We start from the raw sequence: 8,379 nt of genomic DNA, 5'->3' as shown, positions 1-8,379 counted from the left end.
AAACTATCTAGATCAGAGACTTTACTTGAAATTATATTACATTGTCACATTCATTTAGAAGACAAGACCCAACATTCAATGAGAAAAATAGGTCAGATGACAAATCAAGTATGTATGAAGTTAACAACAACAGTTCATCTAGAGCTGATTCAATAACATAAAGTCTTTTAGAATACTAGCTTCATCTGACAGCTTTTTTATATTTTCATTATGAGTAGTTTTCATACAATTTTATTATCTTTATCATGCACTTATTTTTTAAATTCTGACTTTCATTCTGTCACTTTTTCTTAAAATTACATATAAATTTACCATATTTTCTTATAATATATACTCTTAGGAAAGTTGAGGATTATGCATCATTTTTCACAAAAGTTGAGAGACATTTTTCTTGTTAAACAGTCGTTTTCAGTGATTTCTCTATTGCCATTGTGAGGCAAGCCAGATTAAATCAGAGTAATGTCCAATGAATTGTTAAAGAACATATCTTCAATTTTGTGAATGGATACAAAATCTGTGCATACTTATTTCACGGATTTCAGGTTAACTCATAGAGAAAGGCCTTTATACTCTTGTCTAAAATGAAAATGTTTTTGGTTAATTTATAAACTCTTTGCAAAGTTAGTTGCCTGCATTATCATTTCACTTTAATTATGTTGTAAAAGCATAGAAATATTCAGGTCTTGGATAGGAGGTACACCCAAAATAAATAATTAAGAAAATTATCCAGATCATGCCATTGGATTTTTTTTTTCTTCAATACCTGTGATTCTATATTCCATACTCTGCAACAGATTAATTTAGGTATTTTTAAAAAATTAAATGTTATCTTTCCAATGGGAGAAAATAACAGATCAATAGCAGCCCTAGATAATTGGATTTTTAAAAGCAATTGTATTGAGGTCTCATTCACATACCATGCAGGCTGTATATTAAAACAGCACTTTTTAACCCTTGATTGCACAAATGTGCTTTTATTTTTTTCATTAGAAGTCATCTTGGGCGGCGCCTGTGGCTCAGTGAGTAGGGCGCCAGCCCCATATGCCGAGGGTGGTAGGTTCAAACCCAGCCCCAGCCAAACTGCAACAAAAAAATAGCTGGGCATTGTGGTGGGTGCCTGTAGTCCCAGCTGCTTGGGAGGCTGAGGCAAGAGAATCGCGTAAGCCCAAGAGTTAGAGGTTGCTGTGAGCCGCGTGACGCCATGGCACTCTACTCGAGGGCGGTACAGTGAGACTCTGTCTCTACAAAAAAAAAAAAAAAAAAAAAAAGAAGTCATCTTATTCAATTATAAATTTCCCTAAGGTGGGAATAATACCAAAATTTTATATAAAACCAGCACATAATGTACATAGCTATGATTTAATAAAAAAAAAATCTGATATGCCTATAATATATCCTTATATAAATTGAAAATATTTTAGCTTAACAGTTGTTAGAATATAATTAAATACTTTATACTATAGTGATAGATGATATAATAAAATTTTATGTTTTTTCTGTTCTTGTAATATATCATATTTATTTGTTTGCCTATGTTGAAGCATTCTTACATACCTGCCATGAATCTCACGTGATCTTCATGAATAATCATTTTTTTCCTTTTATTAAGTCATATATTCATAGATCATGAATACATTTATGCCTTTGTGGGATTCAATATGTTCATCATTTGTACAAATTGGAGTGCTTACATCCAACTAATTAACAAGCTTTCACCTCCTTTACTTAATCACTGTGTTAAGACATTTGTGTTCTATGCTTGTTTTGACTTGTTCCCTTGCAATATACTCCATAGGTGTGGTCCCACCGTTTACACTCCCTCTATCAAAACACCCCCCTCCCCTCCCATATCCTTCCCCTTCTCTCCATCCTGGGCTATAGTGGTGTTTCATCTTTCATATGAAAGAGTGCGATTATAAATTGGTTTCATAATAGTACTGAGTACATTGGATATATATACTTTTTCCATTCCTGAGATACTTTACTAAGACGAATATTTTTCCAGTTCTGCCCATGTAAATATAAAAGAGTTAAAGTCTCCAAATTTCTTTAATGCTGTATAGTATTCCATGGTATACATCTACCACAATTTATTAATCCAGTCATAGTTAGCTGGGCATTTGGGCTTCTTCCATGACTTGGCTATTGTGAATTGAGCTGCATTCAACAATCTGGTGCAAATTTCTTTGTTGCCAAATGATTTTGGTCTTTTGGATATACACCTAGTAGAGGAATTGCAAGATCAAATGGCAGGTCTACATTTAGATCCCTGAGTGTTCTCCAAACTTCCCTCCAAAAGGAATGTACTACCTTGCATTCCCACCAGCAGTGCAGAACTGTTCCCTTTTCTTCACATCCATGCCAACATCTGTGGTTTTGGGGTTTTGTTATGTGGGCCACTCTTACTGGAGTTAGATGATATCTCAAAGTGGTTTTGGTTTGCATTTCTCTAATGATTAAAGATGATGAGCATTTTTTCATGTGTCTGTAGAACATGTGCCTGTCTTCTTCAGAGAAGTTTCTGTTCATGTCTCTTGCTCACAATGAAATGGGATCGCTGTTCTTTTTTTCTAAATTATTATTATTATTTTTATTAAGTCTTTTGTACATAGATCATAAATACATTTATGCCATTTTCAATGTGTTCATTATTTGTACAAATTGGGGTGCTTACATCATACTAATCAACATAGCTTTCACCTCATTTACCCATTTATAGCATTAGGACATTGGTGTTTTACACATGATAGATCCACTTGTACTTGCAATGTGCTCCATAGGTGTGGTCCCCCTACTCTTTCCTAATATTCCTCCCACCCCCTTCCCCCATGTCTCCCTCCACTTCGCTTCTTCATCCTAGACTAAATTTGTGTTTCATTTTTCATATGCAAGTGTGAGTGATTATAAATTGGTTTCGCAGTAGTACTGAATACATTGGATACTTTTTCTTTCCATTCCTGAGATACTTTACTAAGAAGAATATTTTCTAGCTCCATCCATGTAAACATAAAAGAGGTAAAGTCTCCATTTTTTTTTTTACTGCTGCATAGTATTTCATGGTATACATATACTTTAATTTATTAATCCATTCATGGGTTGATGGGCACTTGGGTGTCTTCCATGACTTGGCAATTATGAATTGAGCTGCAATGAAAAATCTGGTGCAAATATCTTTATTGCCAAATAATTTTTAGTCCTTTGGATATACACCTAGAAGAGCAATTGCAGGATCAAACAGCAGGTCTACATTTAGATCCCTGAGTGTTCTCCAATTTCCTTCCAAAAGAATGTACTAGATTACATTCCCACCATCAGTGCAGAAGTGTTTCCATTTCTCCACATCCATGCCAACAGCTGTTGTTTGGGGATTTTGTGATGTGAGCTACTCTTACTGGAGTGAAATGTTATCTCAGAGTAGTTTTGGTTTGCATTTCTCTGATGATTAAAGATGATGAGCATTTTTTCATGTGTCTGTAGACCATGTGCCTGTCTTCTTCAGAGAAGCTTCTGTTCATGTATCTTGCCCACAATGAAATGGGATCACAATGAAATGTTTTTTTGATTAGTAATAAGTTTGAGTTCGCTATGGTTTCTGGTTACTAGACCTTTGTTGGAAGTATAACTTGCAAAAATCCTCTCCCATTCTGAGGGCTGTCTATTTGCTTTACTTATTGTGTTCTTGGCAGTGCAAAACCTTTTTAGTTTTATTAGATCCCAGTAATGTATTTTTGATGTTGCTTTAATTGCCCAGGGTGTCTTCCTCATGAAGTATTCTCCCAGGCCAATTTTTTCAAGAGTTTCTGTTGCACTCTTTCTAAGAATATCTATAGTTTCATGTCTTATGTTTAAGTCCTTTAACCAGTAGGAGTCAATTTTTGTTAGAGGAGAAAAGTGTGGGTCCAGTTTCAGTCTTATACTAGTTGCCAGCCAATTCACCCACCACCATTTATTGAATAAGGAATCTTTCCCCCAATTTATATTTTCAGTAGGCTTATCAAAAATCAAATGATGATAAATGCCTGGGCTTACCTCTTGGTCTTCAATTCTGCTCCATACATTACCTCTCTATTTTTGTGCCAGTATCATGCTGTTTTGATCACTATCGATTTATAGTATAGTCTGAAGTCTGGAAGTGTGATTCCTCCGAATTTGTTTTTATTTCTGAGTAATGTCTTGGCTATTCGAGGTTTTTTCTGTTTCCATATAAAACAAAGTACTAATTTTTCCAAGTCTTTTCTAGTCATCTAGAATATGATGGGGGTGTTTTAATAGGGATCACATTAAATATGTAAATTGCTTTAGGTAGTATAGACATTTTAACAATGTTGATTCTTCCCAGCCAATAGCATGGTATATTTTTCCATTTATTAACATCTTCAGTGATTTCTTTTCTCAGAGTTTCATAGTTCTCTTTATAGAGATCTTTCACATCCTTAGATACATTCCCAGATATTTCATCTTCATTGGGACTATTGTAAATGTAATAGAGTCCTTGATTGTTTTTTCCACTTGACTATTGTTAGTGTATATAAAGGCTACAGATTTATGAGTGTTAATTTTGTATACTGAAATGTTACTATATTCCTTGATCACTTCTAGTTCCTAGGGTTTTCCAGATATAGAATCATATGGTCTGCAAAGAGTGACAGTTTGATCTCCTCGGGTTCTATTTGAATCCCCTTGATTTTCTTCTCTAGCCTGATTGCGGTGTCTAAAACTTCCATTACAATGTTAAAAAGCAGTGAAGACAGTGGACATCTTTGCCTCATTCTTGATCTGAGTGGAAATGATTTCAATTTTATTTTGTTCACTATAATATTGGCTTTAGGTTTGCTGTAGATGGCCTTTATCAGTTTAAGAAATGTTCCTTCTATCACTATTTTCTTAAGCGTTCCGATCAAAAAAGGATGGTGGATATTGTAAAAAGCTTTTTCTGCATCAATTGAGAGAATCATATGATCTTTGTTTTTTAATTTGTTTATGTGATGTATTATATTCATGTTCATGGATTTACGTGTATTGAACCATCCTTGGCACCCTGGGATGAAACCCACCTGGTCATGGTGCATAATTTGTTTGATGTTTTGTTGGATTCTGTTTGTAGGATCTTATAGAATATTTTTGCATCAATATTCATTAGAGATATTGGTCTATAATTTCCTTTTCTTGTTGGGTATTTTCCTGGTTTGGGTATCAGGGTGATATTTGCTTCATAGAATGTGTTGGGAAGTATTGCTTCTTTTTTAATGTTTTGGAAAAGGTTAAGTAATATAGGTACTAATTCCTCTTTAAAGGTTTGGTAGAATTGTGATGTGAAGCCATATGGTCCCGGGCTTTTAGTTTTGGGGAGATTTCTTATAGTTGATTGTATTTCAGAGCTTGTTATAGGCTTGTTCAACATTTTTACTTCTTTCTGGCTAAGTCTAGGAGGGTGGCATGTTTCCAAGTATTGATCTTTTTCCTTCAGATTTTCATATTTCTGAGAATAGAGTTTTATGTAGTATTCATTAAGGATTTTTTGAATTTCTGAGGAGTCTGTTGTTATTTGGCCTTCATTATTTCTGATTGATGAAATTAGGAATTTTACTCTTCTACTTCTGGCTAGGTTAGCCAATGGTTCATCTATTTTATTAACCTTTAAAAAAAACAACTCTTTGAATAGTTGATCTATTGTATGATTCTTTTGTTTTCAATTTCATTTAGTTCTGTTCTAATTTTATTTATTTATTTTCTTCTGCTGGGTTTAGGGTTGGAAAGTTCTTCCTTTTCCAGTTACTTGAGATGTCCCATTAACTTACTGGCTTCCTCTCTTTCCGTTCTCTCGAGGAAGACTTGAAATGCTATAAATTTTCCTCTTAGGACTGCCTTTGCAGTATCCCAGAGGTTCTCATAGTTCATTTCTTCATTATTGTTTCATTCCAAAAATTTGGTAATTTCCTTCTTAATCTCGACTATGACCCACCTATTGTTCTGCATGAGATTATTTAGTTTCCATGTTTTTGTATGTGAGTGGAAATTCCTGTTGTTACTGAGTTCAACTTTTATTCTGTGATGGTCTGAGAAAATACAAGGAATAACTTCCATTCTTTTAAATGTGCTGAGGTTAGACTTGTGACCTAACATGTGATCAATTTTGGAGGATGATCCATGGGCTGATAAAATAATGTGTGTTCAGTTTTGTTAGGATGAAATGTTCTGTGGATATCATTAGATGTAAATGTTGAATGGTTAAGTTTAGTTCTAAAATTTCTTCACTTAGCTTCTTTTTTGAGGGTCTATCCAACACTGCCAGAGGAGTATTAAATTCTCCAACAATTATGCTGGGGGAAATCAAGTTGCTCATGTCAGAATTTCTCTTATAAATTGAGGCACATTCTGGTTGGGTGTGTAAATGTTGATAATTGAAATTTCATCGTGTTGTATGTTGCCCTTCGCAAATAAGAAGTGACCATCATTATTTTTTCTTACTTTAATTGGTTTAAAGCCTATTGTATCTGTGAATAAAATTGCAGCACCTGCTTTTTTCTGATTTCTATTTGCCTGTATTATAGATGATCATCCCTTCACTCTGAGTCTATGTTTATCTTTTAAAGTTAGTGAGATTCTTGAATGCAGCCGATGTCTGATCTGAGTTTTTGTATCCAGTCTGCCAACCTGTGTCTCTTTAGAGGGAAATTTAAGCCATTCACATTAATTGAGAGTAATGATAAGCCAGATAGAGTTTTGGTTATCAAATTTTTTGAAAGTCCAGTGGACATTTTTAATCCTTTCTCCACTATGGAAGTGGAAATTTGATCAAACATTTCGGAGTGAGTTTACTTTGGTGGTGGAGGATTGTGTTGTTCATTATGGAGGACAGGTCTGAGAATATCCTTAAGAGCTGGTTTAGTTATGGCAAATTTATTCAACATGTGAATGTCATTAATGTATTTAATTATCCATCCATCATAGATGAAACTCAGTTTAGCTGGATACAGGATCCTGGGTTGAAAGTTATTTTGTTTAAGCATATTAAAGGTTGATGACCACCCTCTTCTGGCTTGAAAGATTTCAGCAGAGAGATTTCTAGTCATTCTAATGTTCTTCCCCTTGTATGTAATGGTTTTGTTACGTCTTACAGCTTGAAGAATTTTTCTCCTTCATATTTTAAATTCAGCAAAGTTAATTATAATGTGTCTATGAGAATTTTTATTTGGGTTGAGTCATACTGGTGTTCTAAAACTGTCTGCTATCTGAATTTCAGAATCTCTTGGCATGTTTGGAAAGTTCTCTTTAATTATTTCACAAGGCAAAGTATTAGTATCCTTCGCAGCAACCTCATCACTTTCAGGTATTTCTATAAGGTGAATATTAGATATCTTCAAATTATCCCAGAGCTCTCTGGGAGAATGATCTGTTTCTTTTCTCCTCTTTTCTCCCTCTTTGAGCATTTGGGAGCATTAAAAAGTTTTGTCTTCAATGTCAGAGATCCTTTCTTCTGCCTTCTCCATTCTGTTACTGAGGGATTCTACTGTATTTTTTAGATCTTTGAGGGCTGCAAAATATCACTTCAATATGTCAAAATCTTTGATCATTTTGTCTCTAAATTCATTGAATTCTTGAGACATCATTTGAATTTCTTCTTTGAATTCTAATTCCATCATTTCCTCCATTCTGTTGATTTTATTTGCTATCCAAACCCTGAACTCGATTTCTGACATCTCAGCCATTTGTTTGTGAATGGGATCTTGTGCTGTGTCTGTTTTATTGTTTCTTTGGGGAGTTGATCTACTCTGATTATTCATGTTGCCAGAGGTTTTTTTTTTTTTTTTTTTTTGTAGAGACAGAGTCTCACTGTACTGCCCTCGGGTAGAGTGCTGTGGTGTCACACGGCTCACAGCAACCTCTAACTCTTGGGCTTACGTGATTCTCTTGCCTCAGCCTCCCGAGCAGGTTGCCAGAGTTTTTCTGCTGATTCTGCCTCATGATTGTTTTTCACTGTAGGCTAGGTGGTCAGGTAGGTGAAATTGGATTGTAGTTTCCTGGAATTGTGGTTCACCAGCACTTTGTTAAGGATCTGGGACTGATGACTGCAGCTTTTTTCCCCTTTACCTTTGCAAAGGACCTGTACATTATTACAGTCTGAAGCTGAGGAAACTTGCTTTGTATGGTGGGTTTAGGTGGCTCTGTCTTGTATTCAGATGGTTCCTGTCCAATCCTGGTGGATCAGTGACTGTGGTGAAGTCTTAGCTGAATATTGCTTTCTTGGAGTTGCAGCTTGCCTCAGCAGAGGTAGCCTGCAGTTATGTCACTTCTCTCTCAGCTCGGCTCCCAATCTTCAGCTTAATTGCATATTTTCTGGACATTATCCTTCCCTCTGGACAGCAGCTTATGTCGAAG

Source organism: Nycticebus coucang, unplaced genomic scaffold (genome assembly GCF_027406575.1).
Source record: "Nycticebus coucang isolate mNycCou1 unplaced genomic scaffold, mNycCou1.pri scaffold_49, whole genome shotgun sequence".
Taxonomy (NCBI): domain Eukaryota; kingdom Metazoa; phylum Chordata; class Mammalia; order Primates; family Lorisidae; genus Nycticebus; species Nycticebus coucang.
Note: the sequence above shows the minus strand (reverse complement) of the source record.